Source organism: Ahaetulla prasina, chromosome 2, assembly GCF_028640845.1.
Source record: "Ahaetulla prasina isolate Xishuangbanna chromosome 2, ASM2864084v1, whole genome shotgun sequence".
Lineage (NCBI taxonomy): Eukaryota > Metazoa > Chordata > Lepidosauria > Squamata > Colubridae > Ahaetulla > Ahaetulla prasina.
The window spans coordinates 68,561,295-68,585,637 of record NC_080540.1 but is presented as its reverse complement, the minus strand read 5'-3'; the positions used below and the strand labels follow the sequence as shown (position 1 = coordinate 68,585,637).

At 39.2% G+C, this 24,343-nt stretch overlaps 1 protein-coding gene across 1 annotated transcript in view; it reads right to left on the bottom strand.

Annotated features, from left to right (window-relative positions):
- Positions 1-21,586, bottom strand: part of LOC131193276 (platelet glycoprotein IX-like) — a 51,699-nt gene extending 30,113 nt beyond the window's left edge. Inside the window, exon 1 of the mRNA XM_058173287.1 lies at positions 21,475-21,586. The gene's annotated coding sequence lies outside the window, so the exon portion shown is untranslated. The remainder of the gene's footprint in view (positions 1-21,474) is intronic.
- Positions 21,587-24,343: the final 2,757 nt, after the last annotated feature.

Below are 24,343 nucleotides of genomic sequence, written 5' to 3'. Positions count from 1 at the left end.
GTTGGCCTTGGGTATTGGGTCTGGTATTGTGTATGTAAAGGATTTCTACATCCTTTCTGGATGTAGAAAATTAAAATATTATTATTATTAATATTATTATTATCCTGAGTGGATTTCTTGTGGTCTTGATTGTGTTGCTGATAGTTTCCAGTTTCCTAGTGGAACATTTAGTCAGTGCAGCCCAAATGACAGTATGGGCATAAAAACTCATTTATTCTATTCAGGGATGGTCCAGTTTGGGAGTCAAGGGTAACATGTAGATCCTGCCTTACTACAGTGTAAAATAAATGCCATTGTTCTGTGTTCTTACAATCTTAAACTTCAACCGTTTTATATATTTTTTGCATTCTAAAATTTTGTTTTATCCCTTGCCTGTTCAAGGTGACTTTTCCCTTTCCTTCAGAAACTCACCAATTTTTTCCAGGAACCACTTTATCTGATGAAGCTCTTATCTTGTCTTCAATTAACACCCCTTTCCCCCTTGTTTTTATATCTAAAGTCTTTTTCTATATATTGCCAATTTTAGCCCTGGCCAGCCAGATTCCTAGGTCTCAAGTTCTTGCTTATTGTAGCAAAGGCCTACTACTTTGCACTGGCTTTGCTCATTTTCTGAAATTTACTGCAGTGCCTGGGGAATACAAATATAAAATTAAATGAAAATTAGATTTCTAAAGTACATGCTTTGTAATGTAATCATGATTTTTTGTTGATGCAGATTCATAACTTATTCTTATTCCTATGATGTATTATTTTATTATTATCACTATTATAATAGTGGATGATTCTGTTCCTTTAAAAAGTTGGACTGAACCGTGCTCTCCCAAGTCACATTTCAGCACAAAATTCAAACATCACTGTACAGTAAGCTGCCTTCAGAATTCTCACCTTGTACTTTTAATAAGCTGTTTATCCTCTGCATTTGGGTCATATCTCTGTAAAAGGTTCTGGGGGAAAAAATCCTTCTGCCTTACCTTGATGTATCTTTTGACTTATTTTCTGAAATAACTACATAGGGTCACAAATAGGATATCTAATATAATCACCTTGGCAAATATATATATATATATATATGACAAAATAATATCATTCTTGCAGACCCTAATTTTAGCAAATATCTGTGACAACCAAACTCCAAATATTTGAGGGTAGGATAAGTCCAAATATTTGAGAGGTAGGGTATAGAAGAGCTGACAGAAAGGTTGCAGGAGAACCTTGACAATGTGGCAACAAAACAAATGTTAAATGCTATTGACATTAGCTCAAATCTAATCCAGCCATTTTTTCCCTTTATGTTACCTTTATGATGTAAAACAGTTTCAGTGTAGAGAAGAATTTAAATTAAAATATTCATTGCTTAAAACACATCTATTCGTCTGCGCAGGGCTGGACTAGGTTTTTAAATTTAGATTTTAAATGGGTTTTATTATATATATTGTTTTAATTATCGGGCTATATTTAATAAGTTTTTTAACGGACATTTTATCTTGTATTTATATGTATTTTATTTGCCTGTGAACCGCCCTGAGTCCCTAGGGAGATAGGGCGGTATACAAATCTGAATAAACATAAACATAAACAAACATTGCTGGTCATATTTGCCAGTAGAATGCTAGAAATAAACATTTCTTCCAATGTCCTTTTGAAAGACAAAATGGAATCAGCAAGACTCAGGTTTAGCATATTTTATTTATTTATTTATTTATTTATTAGATTTTTATACCGCCCTTCTCCCGAAGGACTCAGGGCAGTTCACAGCCAGATAAAATAGACAATAATATAAATACAATATAAAATACTAATTAAAAAACTTATTCAATTTGGCCTAAATTAAAATAAATTTAAAATCATAAAAACCCATTTAAAAATTAAAAACCATAAAAAATCTAAAATCCTATGCCAGTCCTGCGCGAATGAACAAATAGGTCTTCAGCTCGCGGCGAAAGGTTCGAAGGTCAGGAAGTTGGCGGAGTCCTGCGGGAAGTTCATTCCAGAGGGTGGGGCCCCCCACAGAGAAGGCCCTTCCCCTGGGGGTCACCAGCCGACATTGCTTGGCAGACGGCACTCTGAGGAGTCCCTCTCTGTGAGAGCGCACGGGTCAATGGGAGGCAATCGGTAGCAGTAGGTGGTCCCGTAGATAATCTGGCCCTAAGCCATGGAGCGCTTTAAAGGTAGTAACTAGCACCTTGAAGTGCACCCGAAAGACCACAGGTAGCCAGTGCAGCCTGCGCAGGAGTGGTGTTACATGGGAGCTGCGAGCGGCTCCCTCTATCACCCGCGCAGCTGCATTCTGAACCAGCTGGAGCCTCCGGGTGCTCTTCAAAGGAAGCCCCATGTAGAGAGCATTGCAGTAGTCCAAGCGAGAGGTAACCAGAGCATGAGTGACCGTGCATAGGGCATCCCGGTCGAGGAAGGGGCGCAACTGGCAGATCAGGCAAACCTGATGAAAAGCTCTCCTGGAGACGGTCATCACATGATCTTCAAAAGACAACCGCCCATCCAGGAGAACGCCCAAGTTGTGCACCCTTTCCACCGGGACCAATGACTCGCCCCCAACAATCAGCCGCAGCTGCAGCTGTCTGTACCGGGGTGCCAGCATCCACAGCCACTCCGTCTTGAAGGGATTGAGCTTGAGCCTGTTTCTCCCCATCCAGACCCGTACTGCTTCCAGACACCGGGACAGTACTTTGACGGCTTCGTTGGGGTGGCCTGGGGTGGAAAAGTACAGCTGCGTATCATCAGCGTACAGTTGGTACCTCACCCCAAAACCACTGATGATCTCGCCCAGCGGCTTCATGTAGATGTTGAACAGGAGAGGCAAGAGAATCGACCCCTGCGGCACCCCACACGTGAGGCCTCAGGGTCGATATCTGCCCCCCTGCCAACACCGTCTGCAACTGGCCAGAGAGATAGGAGGAGAACCACCGATAAATGGTGCCTCCCACTCCCAAACTCTCCAGCCAGTGCAGCAGGATACCATGGTCGATGGTATCAAAAGCCGCTGAGAGATCTAATAGGACCAGGGCGGAGGAGTGACCCCTATCCCTGGCCCTCCAGAGATCATCCACCAACGCGACCAAAGCCGTCTCCGTACTGTATCCGGGCCGAAAGCCGGACTGGAACGGGTCTAGATAGACAGTTTCATCCAGGTATTGGGGTAATTGATGTGCCACCACACTCTCTACAACCTTCGCCACAAAGCGAAGGTTGGAGACCGAACGATAATTTCCTAAAACAGCTGGGTCCAGGGAAGGCTTCTTGAGGAGGGGTCTCACCACTGCCTCTTTCAAGGCAGTAGGAAAAACCCCTTCCAAAAAGAAGCATTAGTAATCCCCTGGAGCCAGCCTCATGTCACCTCCTGCGTGGCCAGTACCAGCCAGGAGGGGCATGGGTCCAGTAAACATGTGGTGGCATTCAACCTCCCCAACAATCTGTCCATGTCCTCAGGAGCCACAGGGTCAAATTCATCCCAGACAGTCTCAACAAGACACGTCTCCGACCTCTCACCTGGATCTACCCAATTTTGATCCAGTCCCTCCCGAAGCTGAACAATTTTATCGTATAGATAACCACTAAACTCCTCGGCACGTCCCTGTAATGGGTCATCCCGCACCTCCTGTTGAAGGAGAGAGCGGGTCACCCAAAACAGGGCAGCCGGGTGGTTATATGCCGATGCAATGAGGGCGGAGACGTGAAGACATCTCGCTTCCCTCAATGCCACTAGGTAGGTCCTACTATATGACCTAACTAGTGTCCGGTCAGCCTCCGAACAGCTGGATCTCCAGGAACTCTCTAGGCGTCTTCTCTGGCGTTTCATCTCCCTCAGCTCCTCGGAAAACCAAGGAGCTGGTTGAGACCTGCGCCGGGTCAGAGGCCGCAAAGGCACGACATGGTTTAGAGCCCCAGCCGCAGCCAGTTCCCAAGCCGCGACTAGTTCTTCAGCCGTGCCATGGGCCAGACCTCAGGTAACGGCCCAAGCTCCGTCAGGAACCTCTCTGGGTCCATCAGGTGCCTGGGACAGAACCAACGTATTGGTCCCGTCTCCGTGCTGTATCCGGGCGGCGGACTGGAACGGGTCTAGATAGACAGTTTCATCCAGGTATTGGGGTAATTGATGTGCCACCACTCTCTACAACCTTCGCCACAAAGCGAAGGTTGGAGACGACGATAATTTCCTAAAACAGCTGGGTCCAGGGAAGGCTTCTTGAGGAGGGGTCTCACCACTGCCTCTTTCAAGGCAGTAGGAAAAACCCCTTCCAAAAAGAAGCATTAGTAATCCCCTGGAGCCAGCCTCATGTCACCTCCTGCGTGGCCAGTACCAGCCAGGAGGGGCATGGGTCCAGTAAACATGTGGTGGCATTCAACCTCCCCAACAATCTGTCCATGTCCTCAGGAGCCACAGGGTCAAATTCATCCCAGACAGTCTCAACAAGACACGTCTCCGACCTCTCACCTGGATCTACCCAATTTTGATCCAGTCCCTCCCGCTGAAAGATTTTATCGTATAGATAACCACTAAACTCCTCGGCACGTCCCTGTAATGGGTTATCCCGCACCTCCTGTTGAAGGAGAGAGCGGGTCACCCGAAACAGGGCAGCCGGGCGGTTATCTGCCAATGCAATGAGGGCAGAGACGTGAAGACGTCTCGCTTCCCTCAATGCCACTAGGTAGGTCCTACTATATGACCTAACTAGTGTCCGGTCAGCCTCCGAACAGCTGGATCTCCAGGAACTCTCTAGGCGTCTTCTCTGGCGTTTCATCTCCCTCAGCTCCTCGGAAAACCAAGGAGCTGGTTGAGACCTGCGCCGGGTCAGAGGCCGCAAAGGCACGACATGGTTTAGAGCCCCAGCCGCAGCCAGTTCCCAAGCCGCGACTAGTTCTTCAGCCGTGCCATGGGCCAGACCCTCAGGTAACGGCCCAAGCTCCGTCAGGAACCTCTCTGGGTCCATCAGGTGCCTGGGACAGAACCAACGTATTGGTCCCGTCTCCCTGCGGTGTTGAGTGGCGGTCTGAAAGTCCAGACGGAGGAGAGAATGATCTGACCATGACAGAGGCTCGGTAACTAAATCTCCTAAATCCAGATCATTTAACCACTGCCCAGAGATGAAAATCAAATCCAGCATGCTTCCCCCAATGTGAGTAGGGCCATCGACTACTTGTGTCAGGTCCAAGGCCGTCATGGAGGCCATGAACTCCCGAGCTGCTGCTGATGACACACCGGTCGATGGCAAGTTAAAGTCCCCCATGACCATAAGTCTGGGGGTCTCAATCGCCACCCCGGCAAGCACCTCCAGCAGCTCGGGCAGGGCTGTTGTCACGCAGCAAGGACCCAGGTACGTGACCAACAAGCCCAACTGACCCTTATGACCCCACTTTACAAAAAGGGATTCACAGCCGGAAATCTGTGGAACAGTGGTCTCTCTCGTTTCTAGACTCTCCTTAATAACAACCGCCACCACCCCCACCCCTACCTTGGGCCCTCGGCTGATGGAATGCTCGGAAACCCGGCAGGCACATTTCGACAAGGGGCAACCCCCCCTCCGTGCCCAGCCAGGTCTCCGTAATGCCCATAAGGTCCGCGGCCGCCCCCTGTATAAGATCTCGAATTAGGGGGGCTTTATTAACCACGGACCGTGCATTACACAACATCAGCCGAAGGTCCAAGCCCTGAGGATACCGGCTGCATGAGGAACGGGAAAAGTCTGAGGGGCCGGAGCGCGCAATCGCTCTTAAACAGTGAGTGCGCACCCCCTGAACCTGATACGGCCCCTCACTTCCGCCATATCTGCCCCTCCCACTTACCGTGCTGATGGAGCGTCCCTTTGGAATAGAATAGTGAACCTCCCCCTTCACCTCCGAACCTGATAAGATCTCGCCATGAGCATTTGCGAGGACTGGCTCCCTCCCCGACAGATTTCCCCCATCACCCAACTTCACCCTCCCTCCCCTTAAAAATCTATCTAAAAAACCCCAAAGGTTCTTTCGTGCCGCATGCCATCTCTCTGGGTCCCAAAACCCGTCATTGAGATAGGCCCCCGGTAACGTAGAGGGCCATTTCTGCAAGGCGGGGGAACCTCGCAGACGACGGAGTTCCAACGAAGAGTATCTCATATCTCGTGTTGGGCCAATCTGGCATAAAAAGAGTTCATCCCAAACCACAGAATGATGGTATAGCAGTCATTTTTAGGGGCCTATAACGTGGAGCCCACAGATGGTAAGATGATAAAACAGGCTGGTGAAGACAAGATGGATGCTCTCTCATGTAATCCTCATGAAAGATGTTAAAGTGCAAGACGTTAAACGTGACGCAGCTGCCAATCTATTCCCTTCAAAAAAACACCCCACTCCCCATCAACAGGGAGTGCTGGGGGGGGGGGAAGAACCAGGATAAGGCAGATCTTAACATAGATTAGGCACAATGAGGCCAATCCTGAAACGCAAACAGACGCTTGCCAGATCTTATGGCAAGCCTGGAATAGCAGTCACGACTACCTAAAGCCCCCATCCAAGCTCCAGAGTCTAGGAGTCCAAACTCCAAAGTCCAAACCCCCATCCAAGCTCCAGAGTCCAAGGGGGGCAGGATTCCCATGCATTGAGCGCTATCATTGAACACCATCACACACGCAGGCCACCAAGGCAGAAATAGCCGGCCCATAATAGCCCAACAGGTCCAGATAGAGTTCCAAAGAGAGAGGGAAAAAGATGGGGAGAGCTTGCTACGATCACTGCCACGGATAGCTCAGGCATCGTCCACCACCCCAACAAGACGTCTTCGCCTCCATGGCCTCGGCCACCCCCCCTACAACGACCTCCGCTCTGCGGGGACCCGTGGGGACCTTGACGGGGTTCTTACATTCCGTTGCTTAGCCGGGGTTCCTCTTCGGATCAAAGCTAAGCCGGGGCTCCTGTGACCATCGGCACCGTCGCCACAAAAGATCGAAAAGTGGGCCGGGAAAACGCTGGAAATAGGCCGAAGAAAATGCTGCCTGGGAAAGGGCCGGAAAATAGGCCAGAAGATAGGCCGGAACTTCACCACCCTGCCCCATCCAACCACCGCCATTTCGTCACCCGTTCCGCCGACTCGGCTCCTGGCCTGGCACTCAGCAACCGCGGACTCCACGAGGGCGAAAAACCCCTCACGCAGTTGCTGAGCAGTTTGCCCATCCGGCCAGTCAAACCATGTCGACTAGGTCACCCGCAGCCGCTACTGTGATCGGGACATCTCGGCCAAGGCCCGCTCCTATTTAGTTGTATTGGGTAATAAAGAGAAGGTTAATTTCAGCAATTCCAGTGAAATGGTAACCGTTTACTTCTAAGGATCCAGGTATTTTAACAAAATTAAGAAATCGTTGTTCAATTTGAATGTTTTTTTGCAGATAGTGCTTATTAATATAAATGGTGTCCCTTTTATAGAAAGATAAGCTTCAGAGCTAAGTAGATAAGCCTTCATTTTCTTATAAATATAGATAACAACTTGATACGTTCTTAGAGTAAGATCTAGGCACAACAACACTGTGCCTAAAACCATCTCTTGACTTAGTATTAAATTACAGAGAAGCATTTTTAGTATATTTAATGAGGATTTGTGTGAGGGCGTTATTATTTGAAACTAAGGCTGAGTTGAAATTGACTTTGTAATTTCACAAAGCTTCTTTCCTGGTGAAAAAGGGATAATTTTTTTCTGGACCTTTATTTACTGGACCCTTGATGTTTATTTTTGAATTTCTCTTGATACTGCTTTTCAATTTCACTGCCTTTGCCGGTGAAAGGTGTTGCTAGCTATTGTTGCTTCCTGCTTTAAGCTATGCCTTTCCACTCTTAGGAAGATCCCTGCTTGACCACACTTTCTACTCTGAAAAGCCCAGGGGGAAGAATTTTCTCATAATACCTCCCTGTGAAACTTAATTGAAGCATGGAAAATCCTTTTGGAAGGATGATTGCATAGAGAAAGACATGCTGAGCAGGGGGGAAAAAATCTCCTTCAGGCATCTGGGAAATATAACATTTGAGCTCCATTCCTTGAAACGAATGAACTTCAGTGATATGGGGGAATATGTTAATGAAAGAAAGGGATCCATGAATCACAGAGGTTACTTCAGCCCACCTTGAAGTAAGTGGTAGAAGCAATGATCTGGGGTCTTAGCGCCATTGAGAAACAGTAATACAAGACTTCCGGTGGCGCCACCTCTTCGCTGAGCTCCTAATTAAAGGGGCTCCGCACTGAACATCGTAAAAGCCAGGAAAAGCCGGCTTTAATCTTTTTCCCTGGATGAAAGGGAAAAGATAAGAGCTGCGGGGGTGTAGTGGTAGACCTCCCCAGGGGCTTTGTTTTTAATTAAGCAGAGCCCTGAGGGTCGATGGTCCCATAAATATTCCTGCCATAAGCTCCGACTTCAGTGCGCACCTGCAAAAGCAGGAAAAGAAGAAAGTGTCCATCTCTGCTATTTGTCTTATCTTTATGGATTTCTTTAAGCAGACGGAATGAGTGCGAGCGAACAATTACTGGATTGCAAGTATTTTTGATCTCCTGACTTCTCCCTTTTAAAAAGAGAAACTTTTTTTTCTTTGTTTCAACTGACTCTTTAAGATGGCGCCTGAAAGGGAGTGAAAGTGACGAATGGAATTCTAAACAGCCTGTGTAACTAAGAAGATAAGAAATGTTATGTGTGGATTCTAAAGAAGTGAAGTGAGCTTTCCTATACTTAAAGGGAAAAGAAGTTTCTAGACTTATATTTTGTGAATTTTAAAACTGAAATGGCTACTAAACCACCTAAGACTGGGGGTAGAAGGGTTCTGAACCAGCTTTAGAAGATCTGATTAAAGAGCAAGGAAAGTGTCTGAAGAAAGGTTTAAGGAGATTATGGATAATAATGAGAAAATAAGAGAAGAAATAAAGAGAATAATAAAAAATAAGAGAAGATATTTTGATGGCTTTTCAAGGTTTGGCAAAAGACTGGAGGTGGTGGAGGAGGAGGTGCAAGAAATTGTTCAGTCAAATCAACAAATAGAAAATAGAATGGGGGAATGCAAATCAAATTGGACAAAATGAAGATCAAGTGGTGGTGATGCAGTATAGAATGATGGAAGGAGCTCTGAGAATTAGGGGCTTGAATGAGGAGAAAGGGAAAGATTTAAAAAAAAATTTATCAGAAGCTCTGGCTGAACTTATTGAACTTGATCCACAAGAGGTTGCTTATCAAATTGACAAAATTTATAGAGTTAATTCCTGGATTGCTAGGCAAAAGAAACTTCCTAGAGACATTGTGGTTTATTTTTTGAAAAGAACAGTGAGGAATCAAATTTTGCAAGTTGCTTTTCAGAAAAACTTGAAAATAGGAGAACAGGAGCTGAAGGTCTTGAAAGAGATTCCTCCCAAGATGTTAAGGGATAGAAAGGACTTTACATTTTTTACACAAGAACTTAAGAAATACCAGATTCAATTTAGATGGGAGGTTCCAATTGGTTTGACAGTGTATTATCAAGGAAGAAGATATCGTATTGACACAGTGCTTAAGGCCAAAGATTTTCTTTCCACCGTGCTGAAACTTGAAGTAGAAATAATAGAAAAAAGAATTCAAGAGACTCAAATGGGTGTGGAAGCTGAGGTGATTCCAGTGATGTTACCATCTGAGGAACAACCACAAGAACAAAGACTGACGAGGGGAGCCCTTAAGCGTAAAGAAAAGGAGCAACAAACTCAAAGTAAAGTTCAGGATTCTGCTACAGAAGCGGTGGGAGGAGCACGGCCGAAGATACGGGAGGACGATCTTCAGCTGATCGCTCAAAAGCTTCAGCAGGCCAGTAATGGCAAATAAAATCTTGACTTGGAATGTCAATGGTTTGAATTCAGCTCAGAAGAGAAGAAAAATATTTCATTATTTGAGACAATTTAAAAATGATGTGATTTGCTTACAAGAAACGCATATTAAATTATCAGATCAAAAGTACTTAATAAACTCAAAGTTAGGTAAACATTTTGTTGCTTCAGCTTTGGAGAAAAAACATGGCATAGTGGTTTATTTGAGAAAAGATATACCAGCCAAGTTAATAGAGGCAGATATTCACGGAAGATATATTGCTATTGAACTTACAATAGAAACAAAAAGGACTCTCTTGTTTGGTATATATGCACCCAATCAGCAACAAGAAAAATTTTATAGAATGTTATATGATAAGTTGATTCTATGGGATTATAAATCGTGCATTATATTGGGAGATTGGAATGGAGTAATAGATACACGAAAGGACAAGAGAATTTCTTCTAAGAAGATACCTGCACACGCAAAGCTGCCTAAATCCTTTTGACATGATAGAAGATTTTGAGTTGAGAGATGTATGGAGATTGCGAATTTGGAGGAAAGAGACTATACTTTTTCTCTGATAGGCATCAATCCTTCTCACGTATTGATATTATTTTAATTTCTAATGATTTGCTTTTTAGGGTGAAGAAAACTAAGATATTTCCAAGATGTTTGTCTGATCATAGTCCTGTTTGGATGGAATTGCAATATGGAAAAGAGGTAGAAGAACTTGGAGATTAAATGAAAATTTGTTTAGATATCAGGATAATGTAAATCAATGTAAAAAGCAGATGAAAGAATTTTTGATTATAATTTGAATAATGAAACATCGATAGAAATGGTTTGGGACTGCAGTAAAGCTTTTATGAGAGGTGTATTAATATATATTAATAATAGACAGAGAAATAAGCAACAAAGACAGCGTAGGTAATTAGAAGAGGAAATTTATAAGAAACAACAATTATTAATACATAACCCACATGATCAAAAACTTAAAGATGCAATAAAGTTATTACAGAATCAATTTAATATGATAATGGCTGATCAGGTGGCAACAAATATACAATATGCCAAACATAATACTTTTTGTAACGCAAATAGACCTGGTAGATGGTTAGCATACACTTTAAGGAAAAGACAAAAACAACGTACTATAGAAAAATAGAATATAAAGGCAAAGAGATATCAACAGGATAAAATTAAAAAAGCTTTTTTAGAATATTATACAAATTTATATCTTAAAGATAATATATTGAATAGGGATATTGATAATTATTTGAAGGAATATAAGGTTAAAAATTTAACTTTAGAACAAACGGATGAACTGAATCGGCCTATAACCTCTGAAGAAATTATTTTGGTAATTAAACAATTAAAAATGGGGAAAACTCCTGGTACGGATGGGCTCACAGTTAGTTATTATAGGAATTTACAGGATGAGATGTTAGGTCCACTTAAGGAATTATTTAATCAGATACAACTAGGAGAATTCCCCTCATGGAGAACTTCTTTTATCTCATTGATACCAAAAGAGGAACAGGATTGTTCTAAACCTGGGAATTATAGACCAATTTCACTTTTAAATAATGATTATAAGATTTTTGTTAAAATAATAGTTAATAGATTAATGTTGATTCTGCAGCGAAGAATTCATAATGATCAATCTGGATTTATAAAAGGGAGACAGATGAGGAATAATGTTAGGCAGATTGTTAATTTACTGGAGTATCTAGAAAAGAAAATTTTATTCCAGCAGCATTTATTTTCTCGATGCAGAGAAAGCTTTTGATCGATTGCATTGGGATTTTTATTTAAATTAATAGAAAAGATGCAATTTGGAGATGGTTTTTAAGAATAATTAGGGCAATTTATGGAGAGCAAACAGCACAGATTATAATCAATGGTAGCTTAACAGAACCTTTTAAGATTGCGAAGGAACAAGACAGGGATGTCCTTTATCACCATTATTGTTTATTTTAACTCTAGAACCATTATTGGATAAAATACGAGAAGTAAAGGAGATAGAGGGAATTAGAGTTAGACAATATGAATATAAGCTAAGAGCTTTTGCAGATGATTTGGTGATTACTTTAACAAACCCTATAAATTCTAGTAAATCTTTGTTGGAAATAATTGATCAATATGGGAAGGTTTCAGGGTTTAAGGTAAATCAGAAAAAGACAAAAGTGATAATAAAAAATATGGCCAGACAACAGAAAGAAAAACTAGAGGAAATAACAGGATTTGAAATTGTAAAGAAGGTTAAGTACTTAGGGGTTTATATTACATCATCAAATGTGAAATTGTATAAGAATAACTATGAGGTTTTATGGCAAAAAGTTCAGAAGGAGTTGATTGTTTGGAAAAAATTGCAATTATCTTTGCTGGGGAGAATTGCTGCTATTAAAATGAATGTTTTACCTAGATTTTTATTCCTCTTTCAGATGATACCAATAATTAAGAAAGATAAGAATCTTGAGGAATGGCAGAAGGGAATTAATAAATTTATATGGGAAGGTAAAAAAGCTAGGGTTAAAATGAAAATAATTCAAGATTCTCGGGAAAGGGGAGGTTTAAAAATGCCTAATTTTAAATTATATTATGAAGCAGCTGCTCTCTCTGCAATAAGTGATTGGTTTAATTTAACAGAGGACAGAATTTTGAATATAGAAGGTTATGATTTGCTATATGGATGGCATGCATATTTAATTTATGACAAAAAAGTGGATAAGGCCTTTAAAAATCATGTGCTAAGAACTGCTCTTCTGCGTGTTTGGAAAAAATACTCTTATAAACTAAATTATAAGGTTCCTATATGGGCAAGTCCTAGACATACAATAGAGAATATAAATATAGAACAGAATCAGGAAATGATTACATATAAAGATCTTTTGTATACTGAAAGAGGTAATTTGCAGTTAAAATCTCTGCAAGTATTAAGAGAGGAAGGGAAAAATTATACTTGGTTTCAATATGAGCAACTACGTGCTAGATGGAAGGGAGATCAGAAAATTGGTATAGAGCAGAACGAGGGAAATTTGGTAAAGCAAATTAGAAATCAGTCTCAGGAGCATATAAAGAGATTGTATAATGTGTTACTTGAAATAGATTCTGAAAGGGACTTGGTAAAGGACTGTATGATAAAGTGGGCACAAAATTTTCAGGAGCCAATATTATTGGAAACTTGGGAAAAAATTTGGGTTAGAAATGTTAAATTCACGAGGCACAGAATCTGAGGAAAATTTTTATAAAATGTTTTATAGATGGCATTTAGATCCTAAAAAATTATCGTGTATGTATCCAGATATGCAAGCAAAATGTTGGAGATGTAATTGTGATGACGCTACATATTTTCACATTTGGTGGACTTGTAAGGACATAAAGGCCTTTTGGATAAAAATTTGGTGGATTTTACAAAATGTATTGAAAAGAAGATAAAGTTCCTGCAATTTTTTTTTGTTGGGAATTATTACGGATTGTACAGTAATTGAGACTAAATTGATTTTAAACCTAATAACAGCAGCAAGATTACTAATAGGACAATACTGGAAGAAAAAGTACCTACAATAGAAGAATGGATATTGAAGGTTGCCAATTTGGCTGAGATGGCGAAGATATCAGCCTTTTGAAAGATAATACAGAAAGATACTTAAAGGAATGGAAAAATGGATTGACTATATTCAACGTAGATATCAGACTAAGAGTTATCAGACTGTTTTTGAATGATTATGATGTATTATTCTTGATTGTTTTTGGGGGAAGTTAGGAATTGATGATTGTAGGGGTATAATTAAGTTGGGATGAAAATTTTTTAGCATATGTTTGTTTTATTTTTAACTATACCTTGTGCCCGTTCCGGGAAGTCGGGGGGGGAGGGGGGTTGTGAAGGGAGGGGAGAGGAGGGGGGGAAAGGGGGAAAAAATTTTTGTAAAACTTTTTGAATAAAAAAAAAAAAGAGAGAGAGAAACAGTAATACAACTCTGTTTCAGCCAGATGCTTCCTAGCTGGGAGGAAAGCTTGCCTCTTTTATTGAGCCCTTCACAAGCGATTGTAATATCTACTGATCAACTGAAGGGAAAAGAGGTGCTTTTCAAGGGCAACTTGGTTGAGCCAACTGTGTCCACTTCAGATTTATTGACCATATATTCATATTATTATTATATTATATTATATTATATTATTATATTTATATTATTATATATATTATATATATATATTATATATATTATATATATATAATATAATTATTATATATATATTATTATATATATATATATATATATATATATATATATATATATATATATATATATATATTATATATATTATTATTATTATTATATTTATATTATTATAATATTATATTATATCATAATATTATATAATATTATAATATAATATTATTATAATATTAATATTATAATATTATTCAATATATTCAGATATATTGATCATCAATTGTGTTGTAAATGTTGTACCTTGATGAACGTATCTTTTCTTTTATGTATACTGAGAGCATATGCACCAAGACAAATTCCTTGTGTGTCCAATCACACTTGGCCAATAAATTCTATTCTATTTCTGAGTGAGAAATAACAACATGATTCACATTAAGTATCCCATTAATTTTGAAAAATTCAATTAAGGTGACAGGTATATGTTTAAAGGTAAAGGTAAAGGTTCCCCTCGCACATATGTGGTAGTCGTTCCCGACTCTAGGGGGCGGTGCTCATCTCCGTTTCAAAGCCGAAGAGCCAGCGCTGTCCGAATACGTCTCTGTGGTCATGTGGCCGGCATGACTCAATGCCAAAGGCACACGGAACACTGTTACTTTCCCACCAAAGGTGGTCCCTATTTTTTCTACTTGCATTTTTATGTGCTTTTTACGTGCTAGCTTGGCAGAAGCTGGGACAAGTAACGGGAACTCACCCCGTTACACGGCAGCACTAGGGATTCGAACCGTTGAGCTGCCGACCTTTTCGATCAACAAGCTCAATGTCCTAGCCCCTGAGCCACCGTGTCCCATGATATATGTTTAGATAACAATTATTAACCAACTAAATTCAATTTATAGCGAAAGGACAAGCTAGACACCCAAAGGTCTACATAAGCATTTATTTGATGCAGAGATTAAAGTAAGACATGTATTTGTTTTAAAATCACAATTAATTTTGAGTTGCTGCAGGCAGACTCAGGAAAATGTCCTCAGTGGAAACGAAGAGCAGCTGCTGCCTATTGGTCCAACCCTGGAAAAAACCTTGAGAAAAGCAGAAAGCCTTCGGCTGATTATCCCTCCTTCAATTATGGAGTCTAGCTAAGTGATAGCATTCAATAGACTCAGAAAGATCTCAAAGGCTAAGCAAGGTCAGACTATTTTCTATTTAAATGGGAAACTACCAGAAAATTATGAAGATCTGACAAATCTGGAAGAAGACAACTTCCATATAAAACTTCAAAAAACTTCATCAACATATCCAGGAAATCACTTGGGTTATGAAGGGTCTCACTTTCTCGTTCAAAATCATATATTGCCAAATATTGTCAAAAAAACTTTGGATGAAGACATAATAATAAGGAAACTGATAAACAGAATATTTAACCAGTAATTTTTTTGCACACGTACAGTAATTGCCAGAGCAATTGAATGCACTGAATACATTTAAACTATGCATTGTATTATATGCAACAGCAATCTTTTCTACACATCCATAAAACATAATCCAGAAAAGCAGCATAGGATTCTAGGGGATTCATTTCGTATGGAAGAATCAATCATTCCGCTTCCCCTCCCCCCACTTGTGACTGGAGCACTCCCTTTAGATCACTTGTGTAGTGAGGTAATTAGTAAAAAAGAATGCAAGACTCCCTTGACAACGATGAAGATTTTGAATTTTCTTTCTGGCATATGTAACTCAAGTTAAAAAGCTGGAATAGAAAGTTGTCATCTCATAAATCATGACAGAAAATAAAGCATGTACAAGATCTAAATGTACAGAAGTTATAGTTAAATGTGTGGCAGAAAGTGGACTCTGGGTGTGTTTTTCCAAATGTGGTAAGTGAGGTTGAATGTGTATAGTTTTAGAAGAGCTGTGTGTGTGTGTGTGTGTGTGTATACAGTATATATAGTAGATAATGTATCTTTTTGTGCACCTATACACACTATAATATGTATGTACACATATGGCATACATACATAGGATTAAATAGTATATTTTGGATGTTCAGTAGTAGTAAATAAATAGACAGGGAAATTGTATTTCGTTGAGACCTTTGAGGCAAGGAGAGGCCAGGCACCCTAACCCTAACCTTTGACGTGAGTGACATCAAGTTGGCCACACACACCCAGTCACATGAGCACCAAGTTATGCCCACCAAATAAGTCACGCCCACAGAACCGGTAGTAAAAAAATTTAGAACCCACCCCTGTACAAGAAGCAAATTGGTATATAGTAAATTGCATAATAAATAAAAATAAATGCAACTACATCGCAAAAAAAGCTTTTAAGAGTTGTAAACCTAATCTTGCGTAGCTTCTTCTCCAAAAACACTACTCTATTAACCAGAGCATATAAAACATTTGCTAGACCAATTCTTGAATACAGCTCGACTGTCTGGAACCCATATCTAATTTCTGACATCAATAGAATTGAACGTGTCCAGAAATATTTTACAAGAAGAGTTCTCCACTCCTCTGAATACAACAAAATATCTTATGTCACCAGACTTGAAATCCTGGGTTTAGAAAATTTAGAACTACGCCGTCTTCGACATGACTTGAGTTTAGCTCATAGAATCAACTATTACAATGTCCTTCCTGTCAAAGACTACTTCAGCTTCAATTGCAACAATACACGAGCACACAATAGATTTAAGCTTAATGTTAACCGCTCCAATCTTGATTGCAGAAAATATGACTTTAGTAACAGAGTTGTTAATGCCTGGAATGCACTACCTGACTCTGTGGTCTCTTCCCAAAGTCCCCAAATCTTCAACCTGTCAAAAACTACTATTGACCTCACCCCATTCCTAAGAGGTCTATAAGGGGACTGCATAAGAGCATAAGAGTGCCTACCGTTCCTGTCCTATTGTTTCCTTTCTTTATATTCAATTAAATAAAATTTGGATTGTTGCTGGACTGTAGTTCCTTTCAACCTTACCCAGAATGGTGAGCAGGGACAAATCAGAACTGAAAACTAGAATCTGGACAATCACAGGAGTTTAGTTACAAATGAAGGTGGATCATGAAGGGAGTTTTAACATTTTTCTAAAACTATATTCTCATGGGTTAGTGGTTGGATTAGTGGTTAAGGCATCAGTCTAGAAACTGGAAGACCATGAGTTGTAGTCTAGCTTTGGGCATGGAACCAGATAGGTGATTCACAATTGGCTTGTCCATACATGTCACACTTTTCATGTATTCTGGTTTAAAAAATGGAGGATTGGCTTATCTGCAGATGGGGTTACCCAGGAGTATATATGGATACTTAAAAGAAATGTGGGGGTATATTTTGGCACCTAAAACCTATCTGAGATAATATGCAGTAAATCTTATGGCATGTTATAAATTACAAACATGCAATGGTCAAAGCTGCTAGTTGTTCTGCAGTTGTAAACTGTGACATTTTTGACAAGATGAGTTTCTATCTTATGGAACTGCAGCTGTTTTGGTTTAGATTTCAATTTAACAATGATGTCAAATGCACCAAATCATTAATTTTTCTAAAGCAGACGGAGGAGGGAAAAAAAGGAAGGAAGAAAAAGAAGCCACATGATAAACTCTTATGCTTGCTGTTGTGGTTCCTCTTGTTGTCTGTTGAAGATTCAGCTGTCTGGCCCCCTTTCACTCTGATGCAAACATGACTAAGCCAGTACTGTTGGTTCATAGAACCACAAAGCTGAAAAGGGACCTTGGAGGTCTTCTGGTCCAATTCCCATCCCAAGGCAGGAGATCTTCCATCCCAGACAAAAGGCTTTCCAATCTTTTCTTGAAGATGACAACAATGGAGCATAATTTAAGTTGGCTACAAAAAGAAAGGAAAGGAAAGGAAAGGAAAGGAAAGGAAAGAAAACAAGACAACAGTCTCAACAATAGTTCCAATTTTTTTGGGGGGGGGTTGGGTTTTTTTGCTCATATACAGCAGGGGTGTCAAACTCAAGGCCTCAAGGATCCGGCCCACAGGGTAGTTAGATCTGGCCTGCGGGGCCACCCTGGAAACAGTGGACTGTCCCACTGTGTCTCTGCCAATGAAAACAGAGCTCAGGAACTCCATTTTCACTGGTGGAGGGTTACAGGAGGCCGCCACAGCCAAAAATGGAGCTCAGGAGCCCATTTTTGCTGGCAGAGCTCCTGAGCCAACACAGGAGCCCCTGATATGAATGACGTTGAGCTGGCCATGCCCACCCTGGCTATACCCACCTCAGCCCCCCGAGGTCAAACACAACCCTGATATGGTCCTCAATGAAATCGAAGTTGACACCGCTGGTATAGAGCCTCTGTCTAACATTTCACTGCACTTAGTAAAGTCTTCTTCCCAAATATATTGTTGAGTCATACACTGTAGGAAAAAAATAGATTCATATTCACAAAGTTAAGAAGTTACCAGAATACCATTAGGCAATCTCTTAGGATAATCAATTGAATGTGAAATATATTTAAAAAATTATTTGATGCTTTCTGAATAGATGCTCAAATGCTCAAATCTTGCGCTATCAAGTTTAATTATCTCAGTGGACTCCTTTGCATATGACTGCTCTACATTTCAATGGCAGGGCTGAACCAATGCCTGAAGGTGTTAATGGGATTGGTAAAGACCAAAAATCTTAAACCTCAGTCTTGATAAAAGATGAGGAATAATGTTAGACAGATTATTAATATATTGAAATATTTGGAAAGAAGAATACTTCAGCAGCACTTATTTTTTTGGATGCGGAGAAGGCCTTTGATCGATTGCATTGGATTTTTTATTTAAATTAATAGAGAAAATGCAATTTGGAGATTGTTTTGTTAGAATAATTAAAGCGATTTATGGAGAGCAAACAGCTCAGATTATAATAAATGGTAGTCTGACAAAAGTTATTAAGATTGCAAAAGGAACGAGACAGGGATGTCCTTTATCACCACTACGGTTTGTTTTGACTCTGGAACCATTATTGGATAAAATACGAGAGTTAACGAAAATAGAGGGAATTAAAATTAGACAATATGAGTACAAAGTTAGAGCTTTTGCAGACGACTTAGTGGTTACTTTAACAAATCCTATAAATTCAAGTAGATCTTTGTTGGAAACAATTGATAAATATGGAAAGGTATCAGGATTTAAAATAAATCAGAATAAAACAAAGTGATAATCAAAAATATGTCTAAACAACAGAAACAAAAACTAGAGGAAATAACAGGATTTGAGGTAGTAAAAAAGGTTAAATACTTAGGGGTTTATATTAGCTCATCGAACAAGAAACTTTATAAGAATAAGTATGACTTGCTATGGCAAAAGGTTCAGAATGATATGAGTGTCTGGAAAAAATTGCAGCTATCGCTATTGGGGAGGATTGCGGCTATCAAAATGAATGTGTTACCTAGATTTTTGTTTCTGATCCAGATTTTGGGCAACTAAGTGCTAGATGGAAAGAAGATCAAAAAATTGGTATAATGCAAAGGGAGGAAAATTTAATAAAGCAAATTAGAAATCAGACCCAGGAGCATATAAAGAGATTGTATAATGTGTTGCTTGAAATAGATTCGGAAAAGGATTTGGTAAAGGACTGTATGATAAAATGGGCACAGAATATTCAGGAACCAATAATGTTGGAAACATGGGAGAAAATCTGGGTTAGAAATGTTAAGTTTACACAAGCACAGAATTTAAGGGAAAATTTTTATAAGATGTTTTATAGATGGCACTTAGATCCCAAAAAATTATCATGTATGTATCCTGATATCCAAGCGAAATGTTGGAGGTGTGACTGTGATGATGCTACATATTTTCATATTTGGTGGACTTGCAAGAAAATTAAGGCCTTTTGGATAAGAATTTGGTGGATTATTCAAAATGTCCTGAAGAAGAAGATAAAGTTCCTGCCGCAATTTTTCCTTTTGGGAATTATAACGGATTGTACAGGGATTGAGACTAAATTGATTCTGAATTTAATAACAGCAGCAAGGCTGTTGATTGGACAATATTGGAAGAAAAAAGAGTTACCTACAATAGAAGAATGGATATTGAAAGTTACTAATTTGGCTGAGATGGCTAAAATCTCAGCTTTTTTGAAAGACAATACGCAGGAAAGATATTTAATTGAATGGAAAAAATGGATTGATTATTTACAAAACAGATATCAGATTAAGAAATATCAGATTGCCTTTGAATAATTAGGAAGTATTATTTTATGTAATGGGGGGGTTGGGAGATGAAAAGATTTGGATGAGGTTAATTGGATTAGAAGGGAAAATTTTACTCTATGTTTGGTTTATGTATAACAATACCTTGTGATTGACCCAGGAAGCCGGGGGGGGGGGGAGAGGGGAAGGGAGGGGGGAAGGAGGTTTTGTTGGGGGGGGGGAAAGGGGGAAAAATGTTTTTGTTTGTTAAAACTTTTTCAATAAAAAAAAAAAAAGAAAGGCTCTCTGAATTAAAGTTCTACAGATTACCCTGGTTTTTGATCAGAAAGATCAGATCAGGATCTATGCTGGAGGTACCATATAGATGCCTTTCTCCAAAATTAACTTGCTCATTAACCTCATGACAAACAGAACTGCGCTATAGAATTCTTTATTGGCCAAGTGTGATTGGACACAAAAGGAATTTGTCTTCGTTGCTTAAGGTTTCATTGTACATAAATTTATCACTTATCTATAAGTCATAAATCATGATCAAAGTCATCATAAAAATACATTCATCATAAATCATAAATATAGCACTTAGTGATAGAATTAACATAAAACATACTAGGAAACTAAATAAAACAATATAAATCCTAAAGGTACAAGCCGCAAAGTTAAAGTCATAAGTAGAAAAGGAGATAGTTAATAGAAAAGGTGAAAACAGCTCCCAAACTTGAAATCCTACCTAAGGGAAGAGAAGTTGTTTCAAAGTCTCCATCTCATCATTTAGTAAAAGGGATCCTATTTTCCCAAAATGTATAAATAGATTTTAAATAAAGTCCTGTAGCACATTGGCCAGCTATTTATTTAATTACTTTCTTACTGGATGTAGTGATTCCTGCCTGAGGATGTTTTCAGGACATATGACAGAAAAATCCTTTCACCAGTGAAATGAAGAATATTCACAGTAACTCCAGCCTACATCTCTGTAGAAAGGCCAGTTTTGATATTCTTGACAAGTGCTGTCACCTTCCTTTTTTTTTGTAATGTCAAGGACAACTCTGTGTGCACAAAAGTGATGTAGGGGCATAAAGCAACTTCTGAAATTGCCCCAAAGAAAGGATTCTTGGCTTTTGGAAGAACCCTTGTGCACATTAAGGGGCGTGCATAAGAGCACAAACGTACCTACCATTCCTGTCCTATTGTTTCCTTTCATTATATCCAATTAATATAGTTATTACATACTTATATTTATATGTATGCTTATATATTATATAGTTACTTTCATGCTTATGCTTATATATACTGTTGTGACAAAATAAATAAACAAACAAACAAACAAACATTGGCACTTACATAAATGCAATCAGTTTTCAGAAAGGCTGGATTCTTGTAGGTCTTCAGAGCAAAAGGGTCATAAGATGATAACTGCAGAGATGTCACATGGCTGGAAAAGACATTGAAACACCAGCTGCACATTTCTCCTACCTAAGGAAGAAAATTGATGTCCAGAATAAGTAGAAAATGAATTGGATGTCTGTTTTTCAATTGTCAATAGCCATTCCTTCTAAGCAAGAAAACCTCAGTGGACATTAGTAGAGTTTTTAGAAATGATTAACTGTATTGATTTCTTTGTCTTGTGGATAGAGTTATGCTTTAATCTAATGGAAGGGTAATGTAATGTTGATACTTTACAAGCAATGCAATCTATCAACATTGGCTTTGCATCTCTGACATAACATTTCTTTCTTTATCATTGTCTGTTTAAGTATTTTATTCCACATTTAACTCCATGCTTTCGCAGGAGAGGCAGTAACAAACATTAAAAGAGGGAGAGCAAGAAGAAGAGAATGAGAGCTAAAACAGCAAATCCTGGAAGAATCGTTAACAGGCAAACCTAATATCTTTTCATGGAAGGATAGTCCAGAGGCTACCCAAGATGATGGGAAACCCAAATCTTAGATTCCAAAATTCATTTGAAGGCGTAGAAAGACTGATTTGGAGTGAACGTTCTCTATAATGCCCAGCGTCAAAACATTTAGAGTTTAAAATTAAAAGTGACACTTCAAATGGAATATCCAAGCAGTCATGATCCAAAAAAAATTGACATTTCCAAGAACATTTTCAAAAAGAGAACATCTTACTGTCACTTCTTGTGGCTGCCACATATTGACCACCATATCAATCAAAAGTGATATGATTGGTTTTGCCTTTGTCCCTCTTTATGCAATGAATGCCTCTACGGTGGATGACTTGCCATACTGATCTGGGATAACCGTTATCCAGTAGAAATGCAAGACTAGTGCTTTAAGCATGCCCATTAGATCAAGTCCATTTTACAGGAGCACTGCTGGGTTATACCACAACTTGTTGTATATGGTTGAACTTTGATCTCACTTTGATCAGTGCATCTAGGATGACAGGTTCTTTTCCTCCTTCCCCAAACTGTTTCATTTAATCAGTGGCTCTCGTTAATCTTAATGTAAAATGTCATCTTTTCAAATAAGATTATTTCCCTTCTGAATTTAAAAGTATGAATTCATAAAACAGCTTGTACAATATGAAATTAAAATCCTGCTAATTTAAAATGTGTGAGCTTTGTTGATCTCTTGGGCTGCTAGAAAAAATGTTGAAAATTAAATAGCTATCACAAATGTATCTCCTGTTTTGCTGGTCATTTAAATAGTAATTTGTCTCTGCCGTCTGACAGCTTGCCTGTTCCCCTGCAAACTTCTTAAGACAAAAAGACAGCTTTTCTTTATGCTAGCAGGACATAAATGGAACACGCTGTGAATTTGATTTCTAACTTGGCTGGTTATGTTTAAATGTCTGCTATGATAGCAGGAATTTGCTCCAGGGTTCTTTCTCTATTTCACCCCTTTTCTAATGGAAAACTGCTGTTCAGATTATATTGCTTTTAACACTGCAAGCTTTCTACTGTGATGAGGGACTCATGTTAATGTTTGGAACCTTAATTTTCAAAACATGAAAATGCCACTGAAAAATATCACAAAGGTATTTTTCAAATTAGCATGGCTTCCTCAACCACCTCATCCAGCAGTTTTGCATAGACTGTTCACCTTTGATTGATTAGCACAGAACCAAGCAATAAAATCCCACCAGAACCTTTTTTAAATGGACATCCACAGCAATGAAGCCACTGAAGAAATTTACACCTCGGTTTAAGAACCTTTTCAGAATGATATTCTAATTAGTGGTACTGAAGTTGCTGAGAAGCACAGCAGGTTGGAATTCATCAGTTTGTCTTCTAGTGTTGGTAATCCTTTTAGGATAGACCAAATGCACATTAAAACATAGATTGACAATGGATCAAGATAATTAAAATCATCCAAGTCTATCTGAAAGACATTGCAATTGAACTTCACCTCCTCTTCTTTCATAGTTCTACCAGAGCCCCAGCTCCCTTCCTTCTTTCCTGCCTATTTGCCTACCTTTCTGCCTTCCATCCATCTTTTTTGACATTTCTTTCAGAAGAAATCATATTTCAAAATACAGAAAGATACTATAAGTTAGAGATGGATAAAGAGCAAAAATAACAACAATATGAAGAAGCAAAAAAAGTAGAAAAGTCATCTTAGTAAAGTCAAATACCATATAAAGAAATATGATGTTCAATTAAATGGTAAAACTCCAATTGTAATGCTTTAGGATAGAATGAAATTATTGATGGCTTATCCAGCAACTATGCTGATGCAAAATGTGAAAGGATAGGCATGAAATGTCCATGAAATTAGTCTTCTTAGGGAAAACCGTGTGGTTAGTAATATGATTTGTCATGCATGCACATGCTAGGAGTTTTAATGTCATAAGGATTTGCTGAGAAATTCTGTGTAATGTACTATTATAGTAAAATGATTCTCTCCATGTATATGGCCAAAGACTCTGTGTAATGGTGCCTTATGGAAGATGACTTGATGTTATTTAAATGATGAAGGAAAAATGTTTAAATAATTTAAGTTTTTAATTTAAGTCCTGTTAATTTCTGTAACTTCAGTAATTTCATGTTGATTCCAAATATACATAAATCTGGATTCAAATCATTATGCCTGCAATAACATGATGCTCTATTAGTGCAGGAAATGCCTTTATTTTATTGATATATGTCTTACTAGAGGGAGTGCCTAGTAAAATACAACTGAAATGCCCTTCACTGTGACAATCATCACAGTATCTTTTAAATCAGTGATAGAAATGCAGATTATGC